This window comes from Heptranchias perlo, chromosome 12 (genome assembly GCF_035084215.1).
Source record: "Heptranchias perlo isolate sHepPer1 chromosome 12, sHepPer1.hap1, whole genome shotgun sequence".
Lineage (NCBI taxonomy): Eukaryota > Metazoa > Chordata > Chondrichthyes > Hexanchiformes > Hexanchidae > Heptranchias > Heptranchias perlo.
In genome coordinates, this window is record NC_090336.1 from 65597587 (window position 1) to 65610086 (window position 12500).

The 12500-nt window shown below is 53.2% G+C and overlaps 1 non-coding gene and 6 pseudogenes across 1 annotated transcript; all 7 read left to right on the forward strand.

Moving 5' to 3' along the window:
* The first annotated feature begins 422 nt into the window (after positions 1 to 422).
* On the forward strand, positions 423 to 539 carry LOC137329915 (U2 spliceosomal RNA; annotated as a pseudogene).
* Positions 540 to 1833: 1294 nt separating this feature from the next.
* LOC137329286 (U2 spliceosomal RNA) lies at positions 1834 to 1950 on the forward strand (annotated as a pseudogene).
* Positions 1951 to 5755: 3805 nt separating this feature from the next.
* LOC137328520 (U2 spliceosomal RNA) lies at positions 5756 to 5962 on the forward strand (annotated as a pseudogene).
* Positions 5963 to 6931: 969 nt separating this feature from the next.
* LOC137330078 (U2 spliceosomal RNA) lies at positions 6932 to 7048 on the forward strand (annotated as a pseudogene).
* Positions 7049 to 7992: 944 nt separating this feature from the next.
* LOC137329888 (U2 spliceosomal RNA) lies at positions 7993 to 8109 on the forward strand (annotated as a pseudogene).
* A 1009-nt stretch (positions 8110 to 9118) lies between these two features.
* On the forward strand, positions 9119 to 9309 carry LOC137330659 (U2 spliceosomal RNA). The gene has a single exon (XR_010965087.1). It is a non-coding gene; the product is annotated as a U2 spliceosomal RNA (small nuclear RNA).
* Positions 9310 to 10613: 1304 nt separating this feature from the next.
* LOC137329287 (U2 spliceosomal RNA) lies at positions 10614 to 10730 on the forward strand (annotated as a pseudogene).
* Positions 10731 to 12500: the final 1770 nt, after the last annotated feature.

Genomic DNA, 12500 nt, shown 5'->3' on the forward strand with positions numbered 1-12500 from the left:
AGCTCTGAGTGTGAGAGAGAGAGAGGAGAGAGAGAGACACTGACTCACTGACTGACACCGACACACACACACACACACACACACACATATTATTTATTATTATTTTAAACGACAAAGGTGTTCAGAAGGAAGTCCTGGGGGGAAGGCAGGCAGGGAGGGACGGACACAGGGAAGTCCGCACAAAACAGGTCCCCTGGAACCTCTGACCCAGAAAAACGGGTTCCTGGTGAAAGCAGTCCTGCCATTGACATGACAATGGACAGGGCCCGGCAGCTTGAGACACATCTTTCTTTCAATAAGCAAGTTCTTTTTAAAAAAGTTTCCTTCCACAGCAGCTCTGAGTGAGAGAGAGAGAGAGAGAGAGAGAGACACTGGCTCACTGACTGATACTGACACCGACACACACACACACACACACACATATTATTTATTATTATTTTTAATTGATTTTTAGAACAGGGAGATGGAATGGGGGCTTGCTCCGTCCACTCCACGCATCGACCCAGTATTGCAGTGTCTCTGGGAACGGTGCAGCTCCCCGTGGGGAGATATTCAAAAGGAAAATCAGCTCTTTCCCAGTGTCTCTGTGTGTGTGTGTGTGTGTGTGTGTGTGTGTATTATTACTGAGAATAAAGCTGATATCTCTCTCTCTCTCTCACTCAGAGCTGCTGTGGAAGGAAACCTTTTTAAAAAGAACTTTCTCAGCTCAGTGGTATTTTTTTCTTCTCCATGGCTGAGTGCCGCTCGCACGTAGCGATACAATTCAAAGTGCAAAATAACTTGGCGTCGTTGACTTTAAACAAGCAGGGTCTGCTTCCAAATGAAAGCTGCGCTCCCGAACTGGACTGACTGACTGACTGTCTGTCTGTCTGTTTGTCAAGGGGAGGAAAAGGCGGCGGTGGTGGTGAGGGTGGAGCTTTACGCTCAGGAGGGGAGATTTTCTTTCAGAGGTGCCAATTAATCTGCAGCAGAAAGTCATCCCCCCCCGACCGGGATTCGAAGCCCGGTCCTGACCACGAGACCACCGGGGAGAGTTGCCTCAAGTCCCTGAGGGACCTGGACACGAGGCCGAATACACACGCACGCCTGCTGCACTGGCAGCAGCGACCAACAGGGGGCTGACCGGCTGATCCTTCCCTTTCACAGGCAGGCTTTTGGCCCTCGCTCAAACGACAAAGGTGTTCAGAAGGAAGTCCTGGGGGGAAGGCAGGCAGGGAGGGACGGACACAGGGAAGTCCGCACAAAACAGGTCCCCTGGAACCTCTGACCCACAAAACCGGGTTCCTGGTGAAAGCAGTCCTGCCATTGACATGACAATGGACAGGGCCCGGCAGCTTGAGACACATCTTTCTTTCAATATGCAAGTTCTTTTTAAAAAAGTTTCCTTCCACAGCAGCTCTGAGTGAGAGAGAGAGAGAGAGAGAGAGAGAGACACTGACTCACTGACTGATACTGACACCGACACACACACACACACACACACACACACACACACACATATTATTTATTATTATTTTAAACGACAAAGCTGTTCAGAAGGAAGTCCTGGGGGGAAGGCAGGCAGGGAGGGACGGACACAGGGAAGTCCGCACAAAACAGGTCCCCTGGAACCTCTGACCCAGAAAAACGGGTTCCTGGTGAAAGCAGTCCTGCCATTGACATGACAATGGACAGGGCCCGGCAGCTTGAGACACATCTTTCTTTCAATATGCAAGTTCTTTTTAAAAAAGTTTCCTTCCACAGCAGCTCTGAGTGAGAGAGAGAGAGAGAGAGAGAGACACTGACTGACTGACTGATACTGACACCGACACACACACACACACACACACACATATTATTTATTATTATTTTTAATTGATTTTTAGAACTGGGAGATGGAATAGGGGCTTGCTCCGTCCACTCCACGCATCGACCCAGTATTGCAGTGTTTCTGGGAACGGTGCAGCTCCCCGTGGGGAGATATTCAAAAGGAAAATCAGCTCTTTCCCAGTGTCTGTGTGTGTGTGTGTGTGTGTGTGTGTGTGTGTGTGTATTATTACTGAGAATAAAGCTGATATCTCTCTCTCTCTCTCTCTCTCTCTCTCTCACACTCAGAGCTGCTGTGGAAGGAAACCGTTTTAAAAAGAACTTTCTCAGCTCAGTGGTATTTTTTTCTTCTCCAAGGCTGAGTGCCGCTCGCACGTAGCGATATAGTTCAAAGTGCAAAATAACTTGGCGTCGTTGACTTTAAACAAGCAGGGTCTGCTTCCAAATGAAAGCTGCGCTCCCGAACTGGACTGACTGACTGTCTGTCTGTCTGTCTGTCTGTTTGTCAAGGGGTGGAAAAGGCGGCGGTGGTGGTGAGGGTGGAGCTTTACGCTCAGGAGGGGAGACTTTCCTTCATGCCAATTAATCTGCAGCAGAATGTCATCCCCCCCGACCGGGATTCGAAGCCCGGTCCTGACCACGAGACCACCGGGGAGAGTTGCCTCAAGTCCCTGAGGGACCTGGACACGAGGCCGAGGACACACGCACGCCTGCTGCACTGGCAGCAGCGACCAACAGGGGGCTGACCGGCTGATCCTTCCCTTTCACAGGCAGGCTTTTGGCCCTCGCTCAAACGACAAAGGTGTTCAGAAGGAAGTCCTGGGGGGAAGGCAGGCAGGGAGGGACGGACACAGGGAAGTCCGCACAAAACAGGTCCCCTGGAACCTCTGACCCAGAAAACCGGGTTCCTGGTGAAAGCAGTCCTGCCCCGCCCTGCCATTAACATGACAATGGACAGGGCCCGGACCAGGCGCAGCGGACGGTAGCGAGCAGTCGGAGGGTGAAAATCCGCCAGTGGGTGAAAAGGAGAGCCGTGCGGTGAGAGGAGGCGGAAAGCGGTTCGCAGACTTTCGCTGTACCTCCGGCGGGCAGCGCCGCACCTCCGAGCGCTCGGTACCGTCCGCTGCGCCTCGTCCTGCCGCACGCGACGAGCCGTCCCCGGAGGAAATCGGCCTCGGCCTTCCTGAGATATCAGTCTCCAGGTGGGACAGAAAAACCGGGGGCCCCCGGCTCGCTTTCGGCGGCCCGCTAGTCGACTTCCCGTCGTGCGAACGCGATCCTTCCGGTACCCTTCGGTGCCCCTTGCCCGACTCTAGCTCCGGTGGTAAAGCGGAGTCGGTCGGTCTGACGGCCGCCGAGTTAGCAGGCGGAAAGCGGTTTGCAGCCTTTCGCTGTACCTCCGGCGGGCAGCGCCGCACCTCCGAGCGCACGGTACCGTCCGCTGCGCCTCGTCCTGCCGCACGCGACGAGCCGTCCCCGGAGGAAATCGGCCTCGGCCCTCCTGAGATATCAGCCTCCATACGGGCGTCACAAATCAGTGGATATGGTCAGCTGCAAAGCAGTGTCATTACAACCTTTCATAAACGACAGGGCAGCACCGCACTGCACTGCACTGCACCGCACCCCACACTACATCACACTTGCCTGCCTGCCAGCCTGCCGCTGCCTACTCTCACCAGCGGACCAAAGTGAGGATAACACCCCGAAGCAAGCATCTCCCTTGCCGCCCACCAGCCCACACCAATCCCCTTGCCTGCCTCCCACAAATTCCACCAGCGAGGCAAAGTGAAAATCAACCCCCAAAAAACGCACTCCACACCGGCCATCGCCCGCTATACACCCCCCCCCCCCGGGGCGAATATTAAGCCCGAGAACACCGACTGTAACCAACCGCAGTGAAAAGTTGAAGTGGCAACTCATTAACCAGATTTACACTTGGCAACTCATAAACCAAATGAACAAAAAATCTGGTTAATGAGTTGCCCAAAATAAATCTGGTTAATGAGTTGCCACTTCAACTTTTCACTGCGGTTGGTTACAGTCGGTGTTCTCGGGCTTAATATTCACCCCGGGGGGGGGGGGGGGTGATTCTGGGGGTAGTGTCCGGGAGGGTGAGCCTTTTATTCGGCAGGAGGCGTGTGGGGAAATCATCAACCTGTCAGACGATGAGTTGTCACAAACGCCATTGCTTAATGAAAGCTGCGCTCCCGAACTGGACTGACTGTCTGACTGTCTGTCTGTCCGTTTGTCAAGGGGAGGAAAAGGCGGTGGTGGTGGTGGTGAGGGTGGAGCTTTACGCTCAGGAGGGGAGACTTTCCTTCATGCCAATTAATCTGCAGCAGAAAGTCATCCCCCCCCGACTGGGATTCGAAGCCCGGTCCTGACCACGAGACCACCGGGGAGAGCTGCCTCAAGTCCCTGAGGGACCTGGACACGAGGCCGAGGACACACGCACGCCTGCTGCACTGGCAGCAGCGACCAGCAGGGGGCTGACCGGCTGATCCTTCCCTTTCACAGGCAGGCTTTTGGCCCTCGCTCAAACGACAAAGGTGTTCAGAAGGAAGTCCTGGGGGGGAGGGAGGGAGGCAGGGAAATCAGCACAAAGCAGGTCCCCTGGAATCTCACACCTGCGTCCCAGAAAACAGGTCTCCTGGTCAAAGCAGTCCTGCCCCGTCCTGCCATTAACGTGACAATGGACAGGGCCCCGGCAGCTTGAGACACATCTTTTTTTCAATATGCAAGTTCTTTTTAAAAAGGTTTCCTTCCACAGCAGCTCTGAGTAAGAGTGAGAGAGAGAGAGAGAGAGAGAGAGACACTGACTGACACTGACACTGACACTGACACTGACACTGACACACACACACACACACACACACACCGTCTCCCATCCGATTGGTGGACTATGGGATTGAAAATCGAACTTTGAGTTTCAATGCAGGGGGGAGAGCGCGAACGCAGCCCCTCCCAACTACCACACGCGCGTTGTTGTTGTTGTAATATAGAACTGCAAGTTGCCGTTGTCGTGGTCGTTTCGAATCAGCACAAAGTAGGTGCCTCCCTGGAATGTCACACCTGCGTCCCAGAAAACAGGTCTCCCGGTCAAAGCAGTCCCGCCCCGCCCTGGGATTAACGTGACAATGGACAGGGCCCAGTCAGGGAGCAGCTTGAGAGACACCTTTCAATAGGCGCTTCTGAAACATTAACGCCTTGTTTCTTTCGACAGTTTAACCAGCCTTTAACACGCCTTGTGTTTTTATTTCCCATTTCCAGCCAGCCAGCCAGCCAGCCAGCCGAGCCGAGCCAGCATCTGCAGTATTTTTTTTGATTGGTCTTGCCTGCCGTGGAATGAATGTTTCAACACGAGCTGCTGATTGTCAGCACCTCACCTCTTTCTCAATTGGCCGTTGCAATCTCACTCACTCGCTGTGAGACACGTCACGTCACTAGTTTTACTCAAAGAGGTTTCCTTCCACGGCAGTTCGTTAGTGACTGAGACTGACTGACGTAGGTCCGTTGAGACACAACCCTCCCCCATCTGATTGGTGGCCTACTGGCAAATTTACCAATCTGTCAAGCAATCCTGGCAAGAAAGGAAAAAACGGCAACTTCTTTAAACTCATCCACTGTTGCAATTAGAAACGGTGGCAAAAAATGTGGCCAGAGTGGGAGAGAACGGCAGTGCTTCGAGACTGCTTTCAACACCGGCAGCCAGAGAACAAAGAGGGAGGGCAAACAGGACCCGAGATCAATTCGCATCGAGCGCGGTATCGCTTCTCGGCCTTTTGGCTAAGATCAAGTGGTCAAGTGGGGGAAGGCAACCATTTGGAGCCTTCCTGCCATTGTATGCCGGGGGGATGCAGTCAGGGAGAAATCCCCTCGGGCAGAGTGTAGAGCTTTGGCTTGTAGAGCTTTGGCTTGATGTAATGTCACTGCAAGGAATCTGGAATGAATCTGTAAGGCAATAAGGCACCCCAGAGTGTCAGGAAAAAAAAAAAAAAAAAAATCTGTTCTTATCAGTTTAATATCTGATACGTCCCCTATCTGGGGACCATATATTAAATTGATTTTTGGAACAGGGAGATGGACTAGGGGCTTGCTCCGTCCACTCCACGCATCGACCCAGTATTGCAGTGTCTCTGGGAACGGTGCAGCTCCCTGTGGGGAGATATTCAAAAGGAAAAACAGCTCTTTCCCAGTGTCTCTGTGTGTGTGTGTGTGTGTGTGTGTGTGTGTTTTATTACTGAGAATAAAGCTGATATCTCTCTCTCTCTCTCTCTTAAACTCAGAGCTGCTGTGGAAGGAAACCGTTTTAAAAAGAACTTTCTCAGCTCAGTGGTATTTTTTTCTTCTCCAAGGCTGAGTGCCGCTCGCACGGAGCGATATAATTCAAAGTGCAAAATAACTTGGCGTCGTTGACTTGAAACAAGCAGGGTCTGCTTCCAAATGAAAGCTGCGCTCCCGAACTGGACTGACTGTCTGTCTGTCTGTCTGTCTGTCTGTTTGTCAAGGGGTGGAAAAGGCGGCGGTGGTGGTGAGGGTGGAGCTTTACGCTCAGGAGGGGAGACTTTCTTTCAGAGGTGCCAATTAATCTGCAGCAGAAAGCCATCCCCCCCGACCGGGATTCGAAGCCCGGTCCTGACCACAAGACCACCGGGGAGAGTTGCCTCAAGTCCCTGAGGGACCTGGACACGAGGCCGAATACACACGCACGCCTGCTGCACTGGCAGCAGCGACCAACAGGGGGCTGACCGGCTGATCCTTCCCTTTCACAGGCAGGCTTTTGGCCCTCGCTCAAACGACAAAGGTGTTCAGAAGGAAGTCCTGGGGGGAAGGCAGGCAGGGAGGGACGGACACAGGGAAGTCCGCACAAAACAGGTCCCCTGGAACCTCTGACCCAGAAAACCGGGTTCCTGGTGAAAGCAGTCCTGCCATTGACATGACAATGGACAGGGCCCGGCAGCTTGAGACACATCTTTCTTTCAATATGCAAGTTCTTTTTAAAAAAGTTTCCTTCCACAGCAGCTCTGAGTGAGAGAGAGAGAGAGAGAGAGAGAGAGAGAGACACTGACTCACTGACTGATACTGACACCGACACACACACACACACACACACACACACACACATATTATTTACTTTTATTTTTAATTGAATTTTAGAACAGGGAGATGGAATAGGGGCTTGCTCCGTCCACTCCACGCATCGACCCAGTATTGCAGTGTTTCTGGGAACGGTGCAGCTCCCCGTGGGGAGATATTCAAAAGGAAAATCAGCTCTTTCCCAGTGTCTCTGTGTGTGTGTGTGTGTGTGTGTGTGTGTGTGTGTGTATTATTACTGAGAATAAAGCTGATATCTCTCTCTCTCTCTCACTCAGAGCTGCTGTGGAAGGAAACCTTTTTAAAAAGAACTTTCTCAGCTCAGTGGTATTTTTTTCTTCTCCAAGGCTGAGTGCCGCTCGCACGTAGCGATATAATTCAAAGTGCAAAATAACTTGGCGTCGTTGACTTGAAACAAGCAGGGTCTGCTTCCAAATGAAAGCTGCGCTCCCGAACTGGACTGACTGTCTGTCTGTCTGTCTGTCTGTTTGTCAAGGGGAGGAAAAGGCGGTGGTGGTGGTGAGGGTGGAGCTTTACGCTCAGGAGGGGAGACTTTCTTTCAGAGGTGCCAATTAATCTGCAGCAGAAAGTCATCCCCCCCCGACCGGGATTCGAAGCCCGGTCCTGACCACAAGACCACCGGGGAGAGTTGCCTCAAGTCCCTGAGGGACCTGGACACGAGGCCGAGGACACACGCACGCCTGCTGCACTGGCAGCAGCGACCAACAGGGGGCTGACCGGCTGATCCTTCCCTTTCACAGGCAGGCTTTTGGCCCTCGCTGAAACGACAAAGGTGTTCAGAAGGAAGTGCTGGGGGGAAGGCAGGCAGGGAGGGACGGACACAGGGAAGTCCGCACAAAACAGGTCCCCTGGAACCTCTGACCCAGAAAACCGGGTTCCTGGTGAAAGCAGTCCTGCCATTGACAGGAGAATGGACAGGGCCCGGCAGCTTGAGACACATCTTTCTTTCAATAAGCAAGTTCTTTTTAAAAAAGTTTCCTTCCACAGCAGCTCTGAGTGAGAGAGAGAGAGAGAGAGAGAGAGACACTGACTCACTGACTGATACTGACACCGACACACACACACACACATATTATTTACTTTTATTTTTAATTGATTTTTAGAACAGGGAGATGGACTAGGGGCTTGCTCCGTCCACTCCACGCATCGACCCAGTATTGCAGTGTTTCTGGGAACGGTGCAGCTCCCCGTGGGGAGATATTCAAAAGGAAAAACAGCTCTTTCCCAGTGTCTCTGTGTGTGTGTGTGTGTGTGTGTTATTACTGAGAATAAAGCTGATATCTCTCTCTCTCTCTCTCTCTCACTCAGAGCTGCTGTGGAAGGAAACCGTTTTAAAAAGAACTTTCTCAGCTCAGTGGTATTTTTTTCTTCTCCAAGGCTGAGTGCCGCTCGCACGGAGCGATATAATTCAAAGTGCAAAATAACTTGGCGTCGTTGACTTTAAACAAGCAGGGTCTGCTTCCAAATGAAAGCTGCGCTCCCGAACTGGACTGACTGACTGTCTGTCTGTCTGTCTGTTTGTCAAGGGGTGGAAAAGGCGCCGGTGGTGGTGAGGGTGGAGCTTTACGCTCAGGAGGGGAGACTTTCTTTCAGAGGTGCCAATTAATCTGCAGCAGAAAGTCATCCCCCCCGACCGGGATTCGAAGCCCGGTCCTGACCACGAGACCACCGGGGAGAGTTGCCTCAAGTCCCTGAGGGACCTGGACACGAGGCCGAATACACACGCACGCCTGCTGCACTGGCAGCAGCGACCAACAGGGGGCTGACCGGCTGATCCTTCCCTTTCACAGGCAGGCTTTTGGCCCTCGCTGAAACGACAAAGGTGTTCAGAAGGAAGTCCTGGGGGGAAGGCAGGCAGGGAGGGACGGACACAGGGAAGTCCGCACAAAACAGGTCCCCTGGAACCTCTGACCCAGAAAACCGGGTTCCTGGTGAAAGCAGTCCTGCCCCGCCCTGCCATTAACATGACAATGGTGGCCTACTGGCAAATTTACCAATCTGTCAAGCAATCCTGGCAAGAAAGGAAAAAACGGCAACTTCTTTAAACTCATCCACTGTTGCAATTAGAAACGGTGGCAAAAAATGTGGCCAGAGTGGGAGAGAACGGCAGTGCTTCGAGACTGCTTTCAACACCGGCAGCCAGAGAACAAAGAGGGAGGGCAAACAGGACCCGAGATCAATTCGCATCGAGCGCGGTATCGCTTCTCGGCCTTTTGGCTAAGATCAAGTGTAGTATCTGTTCTTATCAGTTTAATATCTGATACGTCCCCTATCTGGGGACCATATATTAAATTGATTTTTGGAACAGGGAGATGGACTAGGGGCTTGCTCCGTCCACTCCACGCATCGACCCAGTATTGCAGTGTCTCTGGGAACGGTGCACCTCCCTGTGGGGAGATATTCAAAAGGAAAAACAGCTCTTTCCCAGTGTCTCTGTGTGTGTGTGTGTGTGTGTGTGTGTGTGTGTATTATTACTGAGAATAAAGCTGATCTCTCTCTCTCTCTCTCTCTCTTACACTCAGAGCTGCTGTGGAAGGAAACCGTTTTAAAAAGACCTTTCTCAGCTCAGTGGTATTTTTTTCTTCTCCAAGGCTGAGTGCCGCTCGCACGGAGCGATATAATTCAAAGTGCAAAATAACTTGGCGTCGTTGACTTGAAACAAGCAGGGTCTGCTTCCAAATGAAAGCTGCGCTCCCGAACTGGACTGACTGACTGACTGTCTGTCTGTCTGTTTGTCAAGGGGAGGAAAAGGCGGCGGTGGTGGTGAGGGTGGAGCTTTACGCTCAGGAGGGGAGATTTTCTTTCAGAGGTGCCAATTAATCTGCAGCAGAAAGTCATCCCCCCCCGACCGGGATTCGAAGCCCGGTCCTGACCACGAGACCACCGGGGAGAGTTGCCTCAAGTCCCTGAGGGACCTGGACACGAGGCCGAATACACACGCACGCCTGCTGCACTGGCAGCAGCGACCAACAGGGGGCTGACCGGCTGATCCTTCCCTTTCACAGGCAGGCTTTTGGCCCTCGCTCAAACGACAAAGGTGTTCAGAAGGAAGTCCTGGGGGGAAGGCAGGCAGGGAGGGACGGACACAGGGAAGTCCGCACAAAACAGGTCCCCTGGAACCTCTGACCCACAAAACCGGGTTCCTGGTGAAAGCAGTCCTGCCATTGACATGACAATGGACAGGGCCCGGCAGCTTGAGACACATCTTTCTTTCAATATGCAAGTTCTTTTTAAAAAAGTTTCCTTCCACAGCAGCTCTGAGTGAGAGAGAGAGAGAGAGAGAGAGAGAGACACTGACTCACTGACTGATACTGACACCGACACACACACACACACACACACACACACACACACACATATTATTTATTATTATTTTAAACGACAAAGCTGTTCAGAAGGAAGTCCTGGGGGGAAGGCAGGCAGGGAGGGACGGACACAGGGAAGTCCGCACAAAACAGGTCCCCTGGAACCTCTGACCCAGAAAAACGGGTTCCTGGTGAAAGCAGTCCTGCCATTGACATGACAATGGACAGGGCCCGGCAGCTTGAGACACATCTTTCTTTCAATATGCAAGTTCTTTTTAAAAAAGTTTCCTTCCACAGCAGCTCTGAGTGAGAGAGAGAGAGAGAGAGAGAGACACTGACTGACTGACTGATACTGACACCGACACACACACACACACACACACACATATTATTTATTATTATTTTTAATTGATTTTTAGAACTGGGAGATGGAATAGGGGCTTGCTCCGTCCACTCCACGCATCGACCCAGTATTGCAGTGTTTCTGGGAACGGTGCAGCTCCCCGTGGGGAGATATTCAAAAGGAAAATCAGCTCTTTCCCAGTGTCTGTGTGTGTGTGTGTGTGTGTGTGTGTGTGTGTGTGTATTATTACTGAGAATAAAGCTGATATCTCTCTCTCTCTCTCTCTCTCTCTCTCTCACACTCAGAGCTGCTGTGGAAGGAAACCGTTTTAAAAAGAACTTTCTCAGCTCAGTGGTATTTTTTTCTTCTCCAAGGCTGAGTGCCGCTCGCACGTAGCGATATAGTTCAAAGTGCAAAATAACTTGGCGTCGTTGACTTTAAACAAGCAGGGTCTGCTTCCAAATGAAAGCTGCGCTCCCGAACTGGACTGACTGACTGTCTGTCTGTCTGTCTGTCTGTTTGTCAAGGGGTGGAAAAGGCGGCGGTGGTGGTGAGGGTGGAGCTTTACGCTCAGGAGGGGAGACTTTCCTTCATGCCAATTAATCTGCAGCAGAATGTCATCCCCCCCGACCGGGATTCGAAGCCCGGTCCTGACCACGAGACCACCGGGGAGAGTTGCCTCAAGTCCCTGAGGGACCTGGACACGAGGCCGAGGACACACGCACGCCTGCTGCACTGGCAGCAGCGACCAACAGGGGGCTGACCGGCTGATCCTTCCCTTTCACAGGCAGGCTTTTGGCCCTCGCTCAAACGACAAAGGTGTTCAGAAGGAAGTCCTGGGGGGAAGGCAGGCAGGGAGGGACGGACACAGGGAAGTCCGCACAAAACAGGTCCCCTGGAACCTCTGACCCAGAAAACCGGGTTCCTGGTGAAAGCAGTCCTGCCCCGCCCTGCCATTAACATGACAATGGACAGGGCCCGGACCAGGCGCAGCGGACGGTAGCGAGCAGTCGGAGGGTGAAAATCCGCCAGTGGGTGAAAAGGAGAGCCGTGCGGTGAGAGGAGGCGGAAAGCGGTTCGCAGACTTTCGCTGTACCTCCGGCGGGCAGCGCCGCACCTCCGAGCGCTCGGTACCGTCCGCTGCGCCTCGTCCTGCCGCACGCGACGAGCCGTCCCCGGAGGAAATCGGCCTCGGCCTTCCTGAGATATCAGTCTCCAGGTGGGACAGAAAAACCGGGGGCCCCCGGCTCGCTTTCGGCGGCCCGCTAGTCGACTTCCCGTCGTGCGAACGCGATCCTTCCGGTACCCTTCGGTGCCCCTTGCCCGACTCTAGCTCCGGTGGTAAAGCGGAGTCGGTCGGTCTGACGGCCGCCGAGTTAGCAGGCGGAAAGCGGTTTGCAGCCTTTCGCTGTACCTCCGGCGGGCAGCGCCGCACCTCCGAGCGCACGGTACCGTCCGCTGCGCCTCGTCCTGCCGCACGCGACGAGCCGTCCCCGGAGGAAATCGGCCTCGGCCCTCCTGAGATATCAGCCTCCATACGGGCGTCACAAATCAGTGGATATGGTCAGCTGCAAAGCAGTGTCATTACAACCTTTCATAAACGACAGGGCAGCACCGCACTGCACTGCACTGCACCGCACCCCACACTACATCACACTTGCCTGCCTGCCAGCCTGCCGCTGCCTACTCTCACCAGCGGACCAAAGTGAGGATAACACCCCGAAGCAAGCATCTCCCTTGCCGCCCACCAGCCCACACCAATCCCCTTGCCTGCCTCCCACAAATTCCACCAGCGAGGCAAAGTGAAAATCAACCCCCAAAAAACGCACTCCACACCGGCCATCGCCCGCTATACACCCCCCCCCCCCAGGGCGAATATTAAGCCCGAGAACACCGACTGTAACCAACCGCAGTGAAAAGTTGAAGTGGCA